This window comes from Pleurodeles waltl, chromosome 1_2 (genome assembly GCF_031143425.1).
Source record: "Pleurodeles waltl isolate 20211129_DDA chromosome 1_2, aPleWal1.hap1.20221129, whole genome shotgun sequence".
NCBI lineage: Eukaryota > Metazoa > Chordata > Amphibia > Caudata > Salamandridae > Pleurodeles > Pleurodeles waltl.
Window position 1 is genome coordinate 1,146,193,406 of NC_090437.1, and position 19,196 is coordinate 1,146,212,601.

The following is a 19,196-nucleotide window of genomic DNA, read 5'->3' on the forward strand; positions in this document are numbered from 1 at the left end:
ATAACAAAAATCTAAAAGACCAAAATCACAGAAATCCAATCAGTAGAACGGAAGATGTGCAATTCTAAATATTTAAGTGAGATTTAAGTGAAAATAGTGCCAAAAAGTCCAAAGCACCACTCGTGGCTATCTGGTCATGCAAGACCGTGAGAAGGTCACAAGTTCAGGCTGACTGAGATGGAGCTCGGGTCAGATACAGGGACCAGGTTAGTCCCACTGAAAAGTTACCTTCTCAGTCCAGAGCAAAGAGTCCCATTCATAGCGGAGGAGGCCATAAGCAGCAGGGAAGCATTTCGGAAGGTTGTCAATGTAGCGCTAAGAGCAGGCCTGGTGTAGGGGGGCGTGGCCTGGGGCTATGGCAGTTGCAGCCTCTCTGTAAGGCTCCTGCTTCTATCTCCCTACTCTCGGGTTTAGGATAACCCGACTTACCCCAAAAACATTAAAAGTGCAGCGGAAGGTGTGGTGACCCCCGGGCGCATCACAATGGAAATCGGGGCCCAGAAACCGCCACATTGAGTCCCGGCACGAACAGAGGTAGTCTGAGTGTCTCCGCGGCGAGAAGAGAAAAAAAAAAAAAGAAGATGGCGGCCACCGAGATCCCCGCAGCTCTGCTGCGAAATTAGAGCAAGAAAAGGAAAAGACCCCTGCTGCCCTCACCGCTAATCGCCCGGCCCGCTTCCAGACTTCTGGGTCGGCAACGGAAACCAATCGTGGCAGGACTTGCGGGGGCAGCGGAGCGCTGTAAATGGGCTGTACGCAGCGGGCCCAGCCATGAAAAGGTGAGTGTCGCTGACCCGCGGCCCTCCACAGCGCGCAAAGAGACGGAGCCCCACCATTGCCTTGGAGGCAGGGAGCACAGCGCTTGAAGCCCCTGGCTTGAGTCCCTTCATAAATCACCTTATAAGGCTCGTACCTGCAGGCCCGACCGGTTCCCTCAAGAGGCGCTTGGAGGTGAGGCCTCCCGACGGAGATATCGGGGAGAGGCCCCAGTCTTCACACTACTTGGGCCCCTGGTGCTGGCTGTTGCCTTGGGGGTGCTGGCGACCCTGGTCCCCAACGGAGTCGAATTGGTGGGCCGGGGACAGAGCGAGTGACACCGGAGGGGGCCCAGAGCGGTGGAGCCGTCACATCGGTGCAGGGATCTGATTCCCAGGAAAAATAACACCCTCACCTGGGCGCAAGAGCAGAACAAGGGCCCCTATAGGATCTAAATACTACCCTCTCACACCATTAGAAACTCCAAAGAAGAACTGACAAGTTTGAGAGACGGCGGCGAACTATACCTCCTCTTTTGGGCAGCTAACAGCCTCCTACCAGAGGACTGCTCATACTGAACACACTTACAGTTCTATAAAATGGGCAAAACGGGCAGACGCCGCAACACAGACAACACTATTGACCTTCCTGCCAAGACATTATCGGAACGGGAAGATCCGAGGAAACCTACTCCAAGAGAGAGAAAGGAGTCAGACGAACCTACCCTCCAAGACCTGATGCAAGCCATTACTGCCTCCAGAATTGCCCTTGAAGGAAAAATAGACTCACTAGCGTCTGACCTTACAGTGCTCAGAGATGACCACCGTCGCCTGGCAGAAAAAGGTGAATACCACAGATAAACAACTAGAAGAACTGCGGCCTGAAATAAAGGATCATTCCAAAATAACACGCCAGATGGAGAAACGGATCTGAGAACTAGAATTAAGGGCTGAAGATGCTGAAAATAGATCGCGGCGAAACAACATCAAAGTCATAGGGCTACCTGAACGCTCTAAAGGATCTAACCTGGTAGAATTCCTTGAAAAATGGTTGAAGGAGTCAGTGGCGGACGAAGGCCTTTCCCAGTTCTTCGCAATGGAAAGAGCCCACAGGGTCCCTGCGCGCTCACCCCCCACCGGGTGCTCCTTCTAGGCCAGTAATAGTCAGATTGCTCCACTACAGAGATAGGGATTACCTACTAAGTCAGAGCAGGAAGAAAGGAGACTGTGCGATCGACAATCACATGATCAGAATATTCCCCAATTTTTCCTGAGAAGTGCAGAGACAGAGAGCATCCTTCAGAGAAGCCAAACAAAAACTCTGTAAAATGGGGGTCCAATACGGGATGTTGTTTCCAGCCAGGTTAAGAATAGTGACCACAGCTGGCACGCAGTTCTTCAATACAGCGGAAGAGACTTGGAGCTGCATCGATTAAACAACCATCTAGAGAAAACTCACTGTCCTGAAAAGCGCCACATAGACCGCAAAGGAAAATATAACCATAGTAATTCCAGTAGACGAAACAGCACATCCCCTCAAGAAATTCTAAATGAATGCCAAAAAGCTATGGAAGCAGCTGCATCTTTCAGCGGCTCAGAACACGGCCCCCCTAAACAATCCCAAGAAGACATAGAACAATCTGAATCGGAACAAGAGTCAGAACTCTCGCTCGCATCCGACAAGCAGGGCCCTGATGTGACTCCAGGAACCTCAGACAACATCATAGGTTGAGGAAGCAGGAACAATAACTACAGAAACACAAATCCCTGAAGAAAGAAAAACATGCAGCATCTACACCCAAGCCTGCGGCCTTTGACCGCCCTGCAGAATAACCCGCCAGTCAACAAATATCTGTACTGAACACAGACTTGGTGGTATGAAATCCCTATATGTTAACCTCCCGGGGATGGGGAGAGGACGCTTTGCCATGCTCTTGACTCCACCCACATTGTTGGACAGGTTAAAGTTCTTTTACTAGTTTGGGCGAGAGAGGTTTCGACTTTTGTCCTGGGGATCAGGCATTGGGTAACTACAGTTTGGGGGATTTGTCTGGGTCTAATTAAACTTTCGAGAACCCTTATGAAAATTACAGAATTGCTCAGGGATTCCAATAACATGAAGGAGAGCTTTGCGAACCTATGCCCCCTGAAACATAACCTGATCAGGGGGAAAAAGCTAGCAACATGACAACGCCAAAATCAAATAAGTTCCTTACGTGGAACATCAGAGGTATGCACTCAATGGTTAAGAGATACAAGGTCTCATCATACTTACAAAGGAGGGGAATCCAAATAGCCATGCTCCAAGAAACCCACTTAACAATGACAGAGGGTAAAGCCCTGCAGAAAAGATGAAGAGGACAGGCGTACTATACCTCCTACTCAGCACACTCGAGAGGCACTCTGATCTGGATTTGAGCGGGAGTCCCCTTCCAAATGACAGATAGCTATATAGACCCTAAGGGGAGATTTGTGGTGGTCAAGGGCAGACTGGGGGGGAGGGAACTGGCCTTGATTAATGTTTATGCTCCCACTACTGATCAAGGAAAATTATTTACACTACTATCTAGCTTGTTAGCATCGTACTTACAATCCCCAGTGATAGTGGGGGGAGATTTTAACTGTGTGGGTGACCCCATCATAGACAGATCACACCCTCCCCTGCCTAACTCCCACTGGTGAGAACGGCACGACAATTCACCACTTGGCAAACAAACTGGGGCCTAATAGATGCCTGGCGTAGATTACACCCCACCACAAGGGACTACTCCATTTTTTCCAGTCTCCATGAACTGCATGTACGCTTAGACGCTTTCCTCTGCTCACCTGATATACACTCATTAATTATAGACACAGAATATCTGTCCCGCACAATTACGGACCACAACCCTCTCTTATTATCTCTGAACTGGGGTTCTATTGTTCCCCTTATCCCCATGTGGAGACTCAAGCCTGAACTATTAGAAGATGCCCCCTTCCGGGCCGAACTCCGCCAAAGTGTGCTGCACTATTTTGAAGGCAATGACGCAACCACAGCTAATCCACTGGTAGAATGGGATGCCTTTAAGGTAGTAATGCGTGGGAAGTGTATAGCTGAGACAGTGGGAATATGCAGAACCCTACTAGGTGATACAGAGCGAGCTGAGACTAAACTAAGAGAAGTTGAGAAAGATAGACCTGGGGACCCTCACCTACAAACCCTAATGCAAGACCTTAGGGCCGAAGTGACACACTGCATTGAATGCCTTAGATGCTTTGATTACAAAAGCTATCTCTCCCGGGCGCATGGAGAGAGAGATAAGGCGGGTAGACTCCTCGCATGGGTGGTTTCGCAATCTGATAGATCTCCCCATTATGAACTTGACCTCGGAGACGGGGACCCAATTTTTTGAACCAGAACAGATTAATACCCAGTTTATGACATTTTACGAGAGCTTATACAAAAAAAGACTCAATCCTAATAGGGAACAAACTGAAGTCTACTTAACGGAATTACAACCTGAACTCACAGAATCATTATAAGGGAACGTCACGCTAGCCGAGATTAATGAAGCCATGAAAGGAATGGCCAGAGGAAAATAGCCTGGCACAGACGGCCTTCTTGTCGAGTTTTATATAGCCTTCGCGGAAATCCTCTCTCCGAGATTAGAAAATATATTTAAATGCGCCAGAGACCAAGGCCTACTGCCTGAATCCTCTCAAGAGGCAGTCATTGTCCCCCTTCTCAAGCCTGGCTAATACCCAACAAGAGTGGGAACTTATAGAACCCTCTCCATGTTGAACCTTGACTATAAAATTCTTAGCAAGGTCCTGGCATCCAGACTCCTTCCACTGATGTCCTCCCTGATACACCCAGATCAGGCAGGTTTCTTATCGGGCGAAATACAGCTGGGAATATCCGTAGATTAATTGCCATCATGAGGGACCTGGCTCCCAGTGCCAGGACTTCGGGTATCCCAGCAGTGTACATTTAAAAGGCTTTTGATAGTCTAGATTGGGAATACCTCTATATAGTCATGTCCAAACTTGGAATTGCACCGGAATATATCTCTTGGGTGAAATTACTATATACTGACCTCTCCGCCAGAGTCCACACAGGACACATAATATCTAACAGATACAGAGTTGAGCGTGGAACGAGACAGGGTTGCCCCCTCTCTCCCCTGCTATTTGCCCTGGCAATGGAACCACTAGCTGCCGCGGCTAGGGCGGGGGAGGGAGGACCAGGTATACTGGCAAGGAACAAGAGACACCACATAGCCCTTTATGCAGATGACCTCTTAATATTTATGGAAGATATCCAAAGAGACCTACCACTAGTACATCTAATGCTTTCTAACTTTGAAAGCCACTCGGGATTAAAGGTGAACTGGGATAAAACAGGCTTGTTCCCACTTAAAGAACAGCAATTACCACCCCTGAATTTAGGATTGTTAGATGGATACCGAATGGGCTCCCTTACTTAGGAGTGAAAGTTTACCATGATTCCCGGGATATACTAGATGGTAACATCGGTGGCACAATCCGTTCCATAAAAACCTGTATGGAATTCTGGCAAACACTGCCACTATCAGTGACTGGGCGAATTGCGATTCTTAAATTGATCGTGTTGCCGAGATCGCTGTACCATTTTTCAGTTCTTCCGATCTGGATTCCTAAAACCTTTTTGGGGAACTAAATACCATGGTAACCTCATTTATATGGGGTAAAGGCAGGAGGAGAGTGGCTCTGACAAAACTCCAAAGACAGTCAACAGATGGTGGATTGGCAGCACCTGACATTGAGACCTATTACTTGGCAGCACAACTACAATGGCTAGCCCACTGGTTCTCAGATGGATTACTCGCAACAACGAATGCGGGAATATCCACCCCACATGAGGTTAGGCTGTTTGAGATACTCTTGGGGACCCCTGGCGATGGGAAGCAAGACTCGCCAGAACTAAAATCCTGACCAGGTGCTGGAAAACCTCTCTACGTAGGATAAGAATAGAGGCTCCCTAATCTGCGGAGCTTCTCCTTAAATCCCTGCAAGCAATAACGCGTAGAAGATCACGCCTCAATTTGAGAGACTGGTTAGAAGCCGGGATTAATACCGTGGGCATGCTTTTCAGGGATAACAAACTAATGACATTCGAGACTCTCAGGACGGGATACGACATTCCGGCGAGACATTTCCTAACGTATGGGGCTTTAAAAGCCAGCATATATAAACATTTGCGAAAGAAGAGCGCTGAACCCCCCTCCCAAGCAATCTGCACATATCTGTCATCCCCAAATAAGGTAGTCTCAATACTACATGGGCTGATGAGAGCAGACAATACAGAACCCTTGACCTATCTTAAACAAAAGTGGGAAAAAGATCTCAGTCGAGATATCCCGGAAGTAGAATGGGAGCACATCCTGAGAAACCTCCCCAAAGCATCCCGAAACGCTAGATTTAAACTTATACATTTTTACGTACTGCACCAAGCCTACCTGACCCCAGCCCGCATAAACAAATATTTTAGTAAAACTACTGAGTGCTGCCCGAGATGTGGGTTGGTCGGCGCTGAGCTCAGCCACATCTTTTGGGATTGTCCCACACTGACACCCTATTATGTGGAGGTTTGCCAGAACCTGACACATCTACTGAATAAGAACACGACCTGCTCCTTGGATAACTGCCTCTTACACGCCTTCACTCACTCAACTAAACACAAAGCTTCAGACAGATTCCAGGACTTAGCTTTAACATTAGCCAAGAGAGAGATAGCATCCAACTGAAGCGACCCTTGACCCTAGGGTAGGTCGCTTCCCCCGCCGCTGCAGCTCCACCTGCCCAGGTTCCTGCCACCTCCTAGCAGACCGTAAGTACTCCCTGCGCTCCCCCCTGTCCAGCCCCTCGTTACTCTCTTCTGTCTTCTGAGCTCTCTCTCTTCCAAATTTTCTTCGTACCTCTGCTGTCCTCTCTCTGTCCATGTTCCTTCGTTTTCTGCTCTTCCTCTGTAGTCCATTTCCCTTCATTTTCTGCTCTTCCTCTGTAGTCCATTTTTCTTCATTTTCTGCTCTTCCTCTGTAGTCCATTTTCCTTCGTGTTCTGCTCTCCCTCTGTTGTCCATTTTCCTTCATTTTCTGCTCTTCCTCTGGTGTCCATTTTCCTTCGTTTTCTGCTCTTCCTCTGTTGTCCTTTTTCCTTCGTTTTCTGCTCTCCCTCTGTTGTCCATTTTCCTTCGTTTTCTGCTCTTCCTCTGTAGTCCATTTTCCTTCATTTTCTGCTCTCCCTCTGTTGTCCATTTTCCTTCGTTTTCTGCTCTTCCTCTGTTGTCCATTTTCCTTCGTTTTCTGCTCTTCCTCTGTTGTCCATTTTCCTTTGTTTTCTGCTCCTCCTCTGTAGTCCATTTTTCTTCCTCCATCTCTGCTCTCTCCCTTGTCCATTTTTCCTCTTCCTTCTCTGCTCTCTCCCTCTTCCATTCTTCTTCGCTTTTCCTCTGCTCTCCTCCTGCCCTTGATCCTCGTTTTCCACCTCCTTCTCCTGTGGATTTTCCTTTTTTTTCACACGTTCCCTTCTTTCTCTTCTTTCCCTTCTTTCTGACCCCCCCGCCCTCTGCTTTCCCGCCGCCGCCACCCGTGCGGCCCTGCCCCCCCGCTCCCATTCGTCGCCCCCCCTCCCACCTCCCGCCCCCAGCTGACCCCTCCTCCCCCCCTCCTCCATCTTATGGGAGGCACGCCAAAGGCAAGCCCGTCTGCGCCAGTCCGCACCTGGACCGCGCCCAGCGCCACGACCCCTGGCCCCCAGCACTCCCAAACCTCACAGCGCCGCTACGACCCCGCCTCCCTCCACGCACTCACCCCCCGGGACGTTCCACAACCTGCTTCCAAGCCAACCCGAAACGCACTCATGGACCCTTCGCATGTCTTACCTGCAAGCATACCTTCCACCGCGACTGCACCCCGCCCGCCAGCCCACGCGCCAATAACCACCTCAAATGCATCCTCATCAACGCACGCTCCGTCCACAAGCATGCCATTGAACTATAGGACCTCCTGGACTCTATCGCACCGGACTTCTTCTTCATCACTGAGACCTGGATGAACGCCTCCTCGGCCCCCGACATCGCCATAGCCATCCCCGACGGCTACAAGATCGCCAGGAGAGACAGCACCAACCAAGTCGGAGGAGGAATCGCCATCATATTCAAGAACTCCATCAACGTCACCACCTCCACCGAAGACACCCCCCTCGCCGCCGAACACATGCACTTCCAGATCCACACCGACCCTCGGACCACCCTCAGAGGAACTCTCATCTACAGACCCCCTGGACCACACACCCTCTTCAGTGAATCCATCACAGACTTCATCTCCCCGCACGCCCTAGCCTCGCCAGACTACATCCTCCTCGGAGACCTCAACTTCCACCTGGAGCAGAACAACAACACCAACATCACCACCCTGCTCGCCAACCTCGCCAACCTCAGTCTCAAGCAACTGGTGAACACCCCCACACACATCGCCGGACAAACGCTCGACCCCATCTTCTCCGCCAGCAACCACGTATCCTTCAGCCACTCCTTCGTAATACACTGGACCGACCACAGATGTGTCCACTTCACCTTCAGACGTAAGACCCTCCACTTTCGCACACAACCCATCTCACGCAGACCTTGGAACAAAATCTCCACTGAACAGCTACTCTCCACTCTCAGCCACAACCAACCTACCATCACCGCCGACACCAACAACGCAGCCCTCAGCCTCACACAATGGATCACTAACTGCGCTGACAACCTTGCACCCCTCAGACGCCTCCCAAGACAGACCAACACCAGGAAACCTCAAGGTTCACAGACACCCTCAAGGAATCCAAAAAAAACTGCTGTACCCTCGAGAAAACCTGGCGCAAAGACCACACTATAGAAAACATGTCAGCCCTCAAAATCGCCACCCGCGAACACCATCAGCTGATCCGCGCCACCAAAAGAACATCCTTCAAAGAAAGACTGGACAAGAACACTCACAACAGCAAAGAACTCTTCAACATCGTCAAAGAGCTCTCCAATCCTAACACCAGCTCCAACTCCATCACGGCCTCACAAGAACTCTGCAACTCCCTCGCTACCTTCTTCCATCGAAAGATCACCGACCTACACAACAGCTTCGGTCCACAGACCCAGCCAACCACCACAGAGCCCACAGCCCCAGCCATCACCCTCAACGCCTGGACACACATCAGCGCCAAAGAGACCAAAACTACCATGAACACCATCCACTCCGGTGCCCCCTCGGGCCCCTGCCCTCATTTCATCTTCAACAAAGCCGACTACATCATCGCCCCCCATCTCCAGACCATCATCAACAGCTCATTTGCATCTGCCACCTTCCCCGAGAGATGGAAACACGCGGAAGTCAACGCTCTCCTGAAGAAACCCACGGCGGACCCCAGCGACCTGAAGAACTTCCGCCCCATCTCGCTCCTCCCCTTTCCGGCCAAAGTCATCGATAAGACCGTCAACAAGCAACTGACCAAATTCCTCGAAGACTACAACCTGCTCGACCCCTCCCAGTCCGGATTCCGGGCCAACCACAGCACGGAAACCGCCCTCATCGCAGTCACCGACGACATCAGAACTCTGCTGGACAACGCAGAAACAGCCGCCCTCATCCTCCTCGACCTCTCGGCTGCCTTCAACACTGTCTGCCACCGCACCCTAATATCCCGCCTCCACTCCACTGGTATCCAAGGACAGGCCCTGGACTGGATCGCCTCTTTTCTCTCTAACCGCTCCCAAAGAGTTTACCTCCCACGGTTTCGCTCAGATCCCACCGAGATCATCTGCGGCGTCCCACAGGGCTCCTCGCTCAGCCCGACTTTCTTCAATGTCTACATGAGCCCCCTCGCCGACATCGCATGCAAACACAACATCAATATCATCTCCTACGCTGACGACACCCAGCTGATACTTTCCCTCACCAAGGACCCTACCACCGCCAAGACCAACCTGCAGGATGGAATGAAAGACGTCGCAGAATGGACGAAACTCAGCCGCCTGAAGCTGAACTCAGACAAAACCGAAGTCCTCATCCTCGGAAGCACCCCGTCCGCCTGGGACAATTCTTGGTGGCCCGCGGCCCTGGGCACCGCACCAACCTCCACCTTCAGACGTAAGACCCTCCACTTTCGCACACAACCCATCTCACGCAGACCTTGGAACAAAATCTCCACTGAACAGCTACTCTCCACTCTCAGCCACAACCAACCTACCATCACCGCCGACACCAACAACGCAGCCCTCAGCCTCACACAATGGATCACTAACTGCGCTGACAACCTTGCACCCCTCAGACGCCTCCCAAGACAGACCAACACCAGGAAACCTCAAGGTTCACAGACACCCTCAAGGAATCCAAAAAAAACTGCTGTACCCTCGAGAAAAGCTTGGCAGGTGGCGGAATGTCCTTGCCTTTGCTCCGTGGCACACTGGCAGCCCTGATGGTTGGCGCACTCCAATAGCCCACAGTTGCTGGCACCACTGTGGCTAGGGATGTAGCGGCTGAGGTGCTGGGTTGGGACCTGGAAAGCCTGGCCCTAGGGGACGGACGAGGGGGGGAGGTGTAGGGAAGAGATCAATATTAGCCAGGAAACGTTTTTTAGACACACTGGGACGGGTAGATGGAGGGGGTTTGGGAGTGGAGGAAGAGGTAGTGGTTGTAGGAGGTGTATGTCTGTTGAATATGGGTGAAGGTGCATTGGCCGGAGGATGTTGTGAGGTGGATGGCTGTTGGGTGGGTATGTACCTGCGTTTGTGTACTTTGGGAGGAGGGCTCACTGACACACTGGGAGAGGACACCGTGGATGTATGAATGGTAGTGGGGTTGTGAGTGCACGTGAGTGCACGTGAGCGGTGTGTGGTGATGGGCATGCTGATGATGGAGGTAGTGGCTGGAGATGTAGTGCATGCAGGTGTGAGTGGAGATGAGACTGGGAGGGAGGAGGGAGACGTGGAGGAGGGGGACACAGTGGAGGCAGTGGATGTTGGTATGTTGGTATGTCTGCATGGGTGTGATGCTTGTGTGAATGCCTGTGGGGTGTGTGGTGCTTATGGTTGCCTGAGCCACTTTTGTGTGTTGAGGTGTGTGCATGCTGGTCTGATGGTGTGCTTGGGATAGGCTGAGGTACAGGGGATTGGGTCTGTGTGGAGGAAGTTGGAGGGAGAGTCTTGACACAGGGACAATGGCTGCCATCAGTGCTGAGGCCAGAGCCTGAAATGCTCTCTGTTGGGCTGTCTGGCCAGAATGAATGCCCTCCAGGTATGCATTTGTTTGTTGCAAATGCCTTTCAACACCCTGTATGGCATTCAGAATGGTAGACTGCCCAACAGTGAGGGATCTCAGGAGGTCAATAGCCAGCTCACTGAGGGCAGCAGGGCTGACTGGGGCAGGGCCTGAGGTGCCTGGGGCGAAGGAGATGCCCACCCTCCTGGGTGAGCGGGCACGGGACACACGCTGAGGGGCTGCTGGGAGGGCGGTGATGGTTGGGGGGTGGTGGCTGTACCTGTTGATGCAGTGGACACAGAGGGGCCCGCCACCGCAAGGGAGCTCCCATCAGAGGAGGAGTCGCTGTCACTGCTGTCACCTCCTGTCCCCGCCATGGAGCTCCCCTCGCCCTCTGTCCCACTGGTGGCTTCAGACTCTGTTGTTTCACCCTCCAGGGCCAAGTGGGATGCAGCTCCCTCCTTCTCCGGTGCCACTGCTCCTCCGCCTGATGGTGCTATTGCACACAAGTACAGGGAGACCAGAAAAAGGGGGGGAAGACAGAAGAAAGACACGTTCAGTGCATGCCACACCACTACCGTTGGTGGACACTACAGACACAGCAGCCCTCTGCACTACGCCATGCAATTATAGTTCCTAGATTATTCTCATGCCCATGGGGTACAAGGCCTAAGCCCGATTGCTGCACACATGGAAGTCACAGGAGCCTGTCTAGGTGTAGATGGCACTAACCATTAGTGGGGTTGGCCACTGTGAACCTGCCTCACAAGAGACCTTGCCTACCAAGCTCACCCTGGCCTAGGGGAACCCACTGACCACCTCCCCCACCCAGACACCTCGTAGTGCGCGCAGAGTCAGATGAATGTGACTGTACACACCCCCTTGTGCTGCTGTGATGCCCTCAAGCGCTCATCCAACTCCGGATAAGCCACCACCAGGATCTGGAACATCAGGGGGGTCACGGTGCGACGGGTACCCCTCCCACGTTGGGAGGCCATCCCCAGCTGGGCCTCCGCCATCTTTTTGCTCCAGCAGCGAAGGTCCTCCCACCTTTTCCGGCAGTGGGTACTCCGTCTGTGGAGGACGCCCAGGGTCCGGACGTCCTTGGCGATGGCACGCCAAATATTCTTCTTCTGGTGGGTGCTGACCTAGAGGAATGTTACAGGGGAAAAGGAAAATCTTTACCCGTCCGGACCATCATACTAATTTTTCCACGTTCCCACCCTTGCCCTGATGCACATACACTCACCGTCCGCACATGCAGGCCTCAGTCCCCCCACCCATGTATCTTCCATCCATACCACTCAAAACAGGCATTGCCCATGCAGCATGCTCACAGTGTACTCACCTGTTTGTCTGGAGGACCGTACAGTTGTGTGTACTGGGGGAGGACCCCGTCCACTAGTTTTGCCAACTCCTCCGAAGTGAAGGCAGGGGCCCTTTCCCCAGACACATGGGCCATTGTCGCTTCCAGACTGAGGTCACAGCAGCACTTGCAGTGTAGGTCCTCTCCTGTTGAAGGTCAGGTATCAAGTGAGTTATCAGACAGAAAATGCCAGTCACGTCCGCGGCGGTGCGTACCGTCACCGCAGGCGTACATCGTCATGGGCTCCTCAGACCCATAGGGTCCAATGTTAACCAATGCAAGATTGCGCCGCGGTCTTCGACCGCCTACCGCGACGGTGTAGAACGCCAGCACAGTTACCTCATATCCCCTTGTCCCACCTTTCAGGTCAGGCAGCCGCCATTTCAGTGGGCCATATGGTATTAATATTAACTGCGTCACACCTATCTAGGCCTTGAATACACACAGTAACAGCCACATTGCGGATTAATAAAAGTGTGCAAATGACATTTTGTGATACCTCAGTGTTGGCTGACTCTCTGCTCGCTGTTCTTATCCATAAGGCACGTCTGCTGGGGCAGGTGATGAGATGGCGGCATCCTCCGATGTACAGACTGCTGGTGGACCTGTCGACAATGGAAGAGAGACACGTAATAGTCACCTACAGGCTTGATTGTGCAACAATCCATGAACTGTGTGCCCAGTTGGAGCCAGACCTGATGTCAGCTATCCGCCATCCCACAGGGATACCCCCTCTAGTGCAGGTCCTGTCAGTACTCCATTTCCGGGCAAGTGGGTCTTTTCAAACAACAGTGGCCATTGCATCAGGGATGTCCCAGCCAATGTTCTCTAATGTGCTGTCCAGAGTGTTGCCTGCCCTGCTGAAACACATGCGCAGCTACATCGTTTTCCCTCAAGTGGAGGATTTGCCCACAGTGAAAGGTGACTTCTATGCCCTGGGACATATCCCCAACATCATAGGTGCCAGTGATTGGACACATGTGGCCTTGGTACCCCCCCGCAGGAGTGAACAGGTGTACAGAAACCGGAAGAGCTACCATTCGATGAATATGCAGATGCTGTGTTTGGCCGACCAGTACATCTCCCATGTGAATGCCAAATTTCCTGGCTCAGTGCAGGACGCTTACATTCTGAAGAATAGCAGCATCCCTTATGTGATGGGGAAACTCCAGACGCACCGTGTGTGGATAATAGGTGAAGACAAGGACCCTATACTGTGTGAATAGTTGTCTGGGTATGGGGTTGTCCCTATGGGTTAGTGTGTGTCTAACAGTTGTCCCTCGAAATTTGTAGGTGACTCTGGGTACCCCAACCTGTCATGGCTACTGACCCCAGTGAGAAATCCCAGGACAAGGGCAGAGGAACGCTACAGTGAGGCATATGGACGAACTAGGAGGGTGATCGAACGAACCTTCGGCCTCCTGATGGCCAGGTTCCGGTGCCTCCATATGACAGGTGGTTCTCTCTGCTACTCACCAAAGAAGGTGTGCCAGATCACTGTGGCCTGCTGTATGCTGCACAACCTGGCTTTGCAACACCAGGTGCCTTTTCTGCAGGAGGATGGTCCAGCTGGAGGTCTTGTGGCAGCTGTGGAGCCTGTGGACAGTGAAGAAGAGGAGGCAAAAGAAGAGGATATTGACAACAGAAACAACGTTATCCAGCAATACTTCCAGTGAGACACAGGTAAGAAGATGTCACTGCCTCACACATCTCCATACTATTGTCGGAGCTAGCATAAGTCTGTCATTTTCACTCAGTGTATGGGCCCTGACTTGTCACTTTGCCTTTCGATTTAGCAGATTTGGGTCCCACTTTGTGGCCTCTGCTATATGTCCTCCAGCCCTACAGCTGTGTTTCATCGGTATGTGGACAATTAAATTGATATTGCTATATTCCATAGTTATTGCAATTACACATTTGTGAAAGCACAGACTGACTCCAGATTGTTTTGTGATTGACGTATGTTTATTTCTGTGCAAATAAGTGGAGGGGGATGTAAAATGGGCAGGGGTAATGGTGGAGGAATGTCCATGGCAGAGTCCAGTCTATTTGTTTCACAGGTGCATTGTCCAAAGAGGCATAGGAAGTGGAGCAAAGGGCAGTTGTAGGATGGACAGGGTGGCAAAGTGGGACAGAAGGGTGACATTCAGGGGGGTCTCATTTCCTGGTGGGTGTCTTGGCAATGTTCTCTGTCTTGTTCCTGGATCTCAGGGACAGTTTGCGGGGTGGCTCTCCATCTGCAGGGGGTGGGGTGCTGGTGTCGTGGTCCTGTTGCGGTGCCTTCTGTCCACTAGCGCCGGCGGAGGTGGATGTCTGTTCATCATCCAGGCTAGTGTCAGGGGCCCCTTGTTGTGCCACAGTGTCACTCCTGGTGTTGACAAGGTCCTGCAGCACCCCTGCAATGGTGACCAGGGTCGTGTTAATGGACTTGAGTTCCTCCCTGAACCCCAGATAGTGTTTCTCCTGCAGCTGCTGGGTCTCCTGAAAGTTGACCAGTACCGTTGGCATCTTCTCCTGGGAATGATTGTACGCTCCCATGATGTTGGAGAGGGCCTTGTGGAGAGTGGGTTCCCTGGGCCTGTCCTCCCCATGTCGCACAGCAGTTCTCCCAGTTCCCCTGTTTTCGTGTTCCTCTGTCCCCTGAACCGTCTGCCCACTGCCACTGCCCCCAGGTCCCTGATTTTCTTGGGGTGGTGGGTTTGCCTGGGTTCCCTGTAGTGGTGAACACACTGCTGCTTGGCGTGTCCTGGGGACAGAGGGATGGGCCCGCTGGGCGGGTGCTGTGGTGGTGTTTCCTGAGGGGGGAGGCTCTGTTGTGGCTTGTGCTAGTGTCAGGGGAACCGACTGTCCTGAGGTCCCAGATGGGCTGGGCTGGTCATCTCGATCCAGTTGTGCAGAGATGCTGTCATCACTGTGGGCCTCTTCTGTGGGGGGACTGGCTATGTCTGGAACCTCCTGTCCAGTGATGTTGGGTAGGGGTCCTGCAGGGGTGTAAAGGCATGATTATATTTGGTTCGGGGTCTGTGTGGGTATCTGAAGTGGACATGCTTTGGTGATGGGTGTCCATGCTTTGGTCTTGCATGCAGGGCTTGGTGTTGGGATGGGTGGGTTGTGATAGTGGGACATATGTGAGGTGTTGGAGTGATGCGGCTGAAGGTCAGGGTGGGGGTATGTGATGGCATGTAGGTAGGGTGGGGGATATAATAGTTAAGAGTTGACTTACCAGAGTCCATTCCTCCTGCTACTCCTGCGAGGACCTCAGGATGTAGTATTGCCAAGACTTGTTCCTCCCATGTTGTTAGTTGTGGGGGAGGAGATGGGGGTCCACCGCCAGTCCTCTGTACTGCAATCTGGTGTCTGGAGACCATGGAACGCACCTTCCCCCGTAGGTCGTTCCACCTCTTTCTGATGTCATCCCTAGTTCTTGATTGCTGTCCCACTGTGTTGACCCTGTTGACGATTCTGCGCGATAGCTCCATCTTCCTAGCAATGGAGGTGTGCTGCACCTGTGATCTAAATAGCTGTGGCTCTACCTGGATAATTTCCTCCACCATGACCCTGAGCTCCTCCTCAGAGAACCTGGGGTGTCGTTGAGGTGCCATGATGTGGTTCGAATTGTCCAATGTGGTTGTGTTTTGTAAATGTGTGTGTGTTTTGAGCGTGGCGGTGTGTACCACCAATGGAATACTGCGGTTGAAAGACCGCTGCGTGGATTCGTGGGTCGTGATATTGTGGGCGTATTCCTGTTGGCCTGACGGTGGAGGTTTTGTTATCACCAGTTTATCACTGTCCTTTGGTGTGGCAGACTTGTGTAGGTGTCTGGATTATGGTGGATTCCGAGCTGTGGGTCATAATAGCTGTAGCGGAATTCCGCCGCCGCAGCGGTGTGTTGGCGGTCTTCTGCAAGGTGGTAAGCGGGATTTACCGCCAATGCTGTAATGAGGGTCTATGTCCAGAAGAACAGTTACAGACACACGGTCAAAGGGCTGTCTCAAAGTACAATAAATCTGAGCAGTGTTTTATGCATCTCTCTGAGCACTATCAAACAGTTTCAGCATTCCTTTATAGGTGAGTAATGTGGGCCATTATCTTGGAGTCACAAATAAATTCCTGATAACAAATGCATGTGGGCCTCGACCTTGCGTGGACACAATGTGGACTAGTGGGTAACGTGTCCAGATGTCCAGCCAGAGTGGTGCCTGATTCCTGTGTGTTACAGTGTGTGTTGTGTTCTTCTTGGTTGAGTGTTCTTAGCTTCATGTGGCATCTGACTATATGGTGTTTTTGGAATGCACTCACCCTTCTGGCCATGTGTGTTTTATTGGGCCCAATTTTTTCCGGACCATTGTGGTGTCGGTCCACCTATCAGTGGGATTGATCTGAGATTCCTGTTTGAGCATGTGTTTTCCAGCTATGTGCCAACCTACCTGTGACCTGTCAATCGATAGCCTCAGGTCTAGGTCTCAGAGCCTGCCTGACCATGTACTTCTGAGACAGGTTGATGGAGAGTTCATGAAGGGTAAATTCCACAATAGTGATGCAATTTCTTTCCTTTGTATGAGTGTATCAATGTGTGCATCAACATCAATGTTTTCAATATTAACATTCCCCCCTCTAGTTGAATTTTCAACTACACAATTTAACCCATACTTCATGACAGTCACATCTTTTTGGAGGCTTGTTGTTCTTGGGTTTTGTCCATCACTACTTTCCTAGTCACTTGCATTCCACCCAATTTGAGGACTGCATTTTTACAGCACGAAAACCAGAAAAACAATAATAATATGAATATAGGCAACAACTACGTGCAGACTGGTCAACCACTGTGGAGGCCAGGAGATCCAGTTTGTGAACTACTCCTGCTTAGGAGCACCTCCTTCCTCACGCATGTCTCTTTGCAAACAGTGCAATGCTTGGATTGCAAGAGTCAGAGTCCCATTGTCCATGTCATTGCCTGGGATAACCGTGCAGCAGGAGGCACCGATACAGGCGTACACCCCACCATCCATTGCAGTCATTAAGCCCAACATTTGCCGATGTTGCATCACCATGAGGCGATGGCTCTCAGTTCTTGATGATCGAATTAAGTCCAAACTCAGTGCTGTTCATCATCTTGAGCATTTCCCACCTGGGTATTTGTTACCAGCAGGTGCTTGCTTTTGCCACATGGTGAAGAAAAGTATGGACCCTCCTGCTGATATCTGTGCATCAGAGAACAGTCAGAATTCTTCTGGAATGTCCTTCTACTTAGCTCAGATTAAATAATCAGCAGTTAATTTTTCTCCAGTCTGATGCAACAGAGTTGTCTTCTCCTTTAGCGGGTGTTGGTACAACTTTGGCAGATCGTCTCTGGGAATTACCAGAAGTGGGGTGTGAGGAGGGAGCAGAAGCCATGCCATCCGGGGATTAGCTGAGTGGAGGCAAACTTGCTACATTGCCAATAAGTATCTATCAGCATGGGGGTGCCCCATTGAATGTCTGGAAGATGCAGGATTGCACCACAGTTTTCACTTGTTCCCAGTGGAATTGTTCCTTTGCCTCTGAAACACAAGGAATACAGTTAAATTTGTGTACAATTAGGGGTTGCTCCTTCCCTTCTATGCACTTATATATATTGACCTCAGTATCCTAGATTTCCTGACATGGGGTATCTATGCTGTTATTCAACCCTACCCCACAAGACTCATTTCCCTTTGTTTCATTGAGGTGGATAGCCCTACACTGAAACTCCATGTCTGAGGTCCAGATATACTAAGGGCCACAGGAGGACCACAGATGGATGCATAAGTGGACATGTTTGTGCAATGGTTTGGTGGTTTTTCGACCTGAGAATCTCTTTTCTGGAAAGTCTTGGGTCCAAGCAGTATCCTCCCCTATGGTGTCCCTCCTGCACTTCCTTTCTAGCTCAGGTTGAATATCGCTAGGCTCAGTGAGAAGGTACAGTGCTGTGGGATAGGTCTTGTATCGGGTCAGATTCACTAATACTCTATGGGGTTCTACTCTGTTGGGTTGTAACTTGGCCCTAATCCTACATAGGTATAGGTGGAGAAGGCATTTTGCTTTTTCAGGGGCTACCTCTTGGGACAAGTAAAGCCTGTCTGCGTTTATTGCATGCGGTATCAGAGAAAAGACATAACATGATCTGGGTGATGTCTTGAAACCCATGGAGGCCACTTGCTGATACCATGTGTTGTGTAGCAGGGTGCTGTGTAGTGTGTGTGTGAAATGCTGGTTTTGAGTTCTGTGTTATTAGAAGTGACATGGGAGAGGTTCTATTGCAAGCACTGTGACAATTTCAGGGTGGACTCCATTTGACTAGGAAGTTCTTTGGCAATGAATGGATGCAGCATCTGTCATAGTAAACAGAGGGTATACAAATGTGCAACAATACATAACTTATTTAGCATTGCAGGTCTTGGGAGGCATCCAGGAGAGAAGTCTGCAGTCCTCTGGTGATTGGGGGTTTCTTCGTTTTAACAGTTCAAAACATTTGTGGTCTGGCTCAAGGGTGCGTTTTCTGAGCAAGGTTTCAGTCACACATCAGAGAGGTGGACCCACACATCTTTCCCCTACACTTTGAGGGCAGTAAGTGTTGCGCAGATCACTGGGTAGGGTCCTTCAAAATTCACTTGCTTCCATTTCCTTACAAAATTCCAGATGTAGACTTTTTGTCCAATTTGAGATGTTTGATATGGTAGCTTGGTGGTTGTGCAGTTGGAGCTCCGATGGTTGATCTGATTGGACAGGAACTTAGTGGTTTTGGTTAGTTCAGAGAGATACACATTTAATTAATGCCCTAGTGCTTGTGAGCGAGCCTCAGCA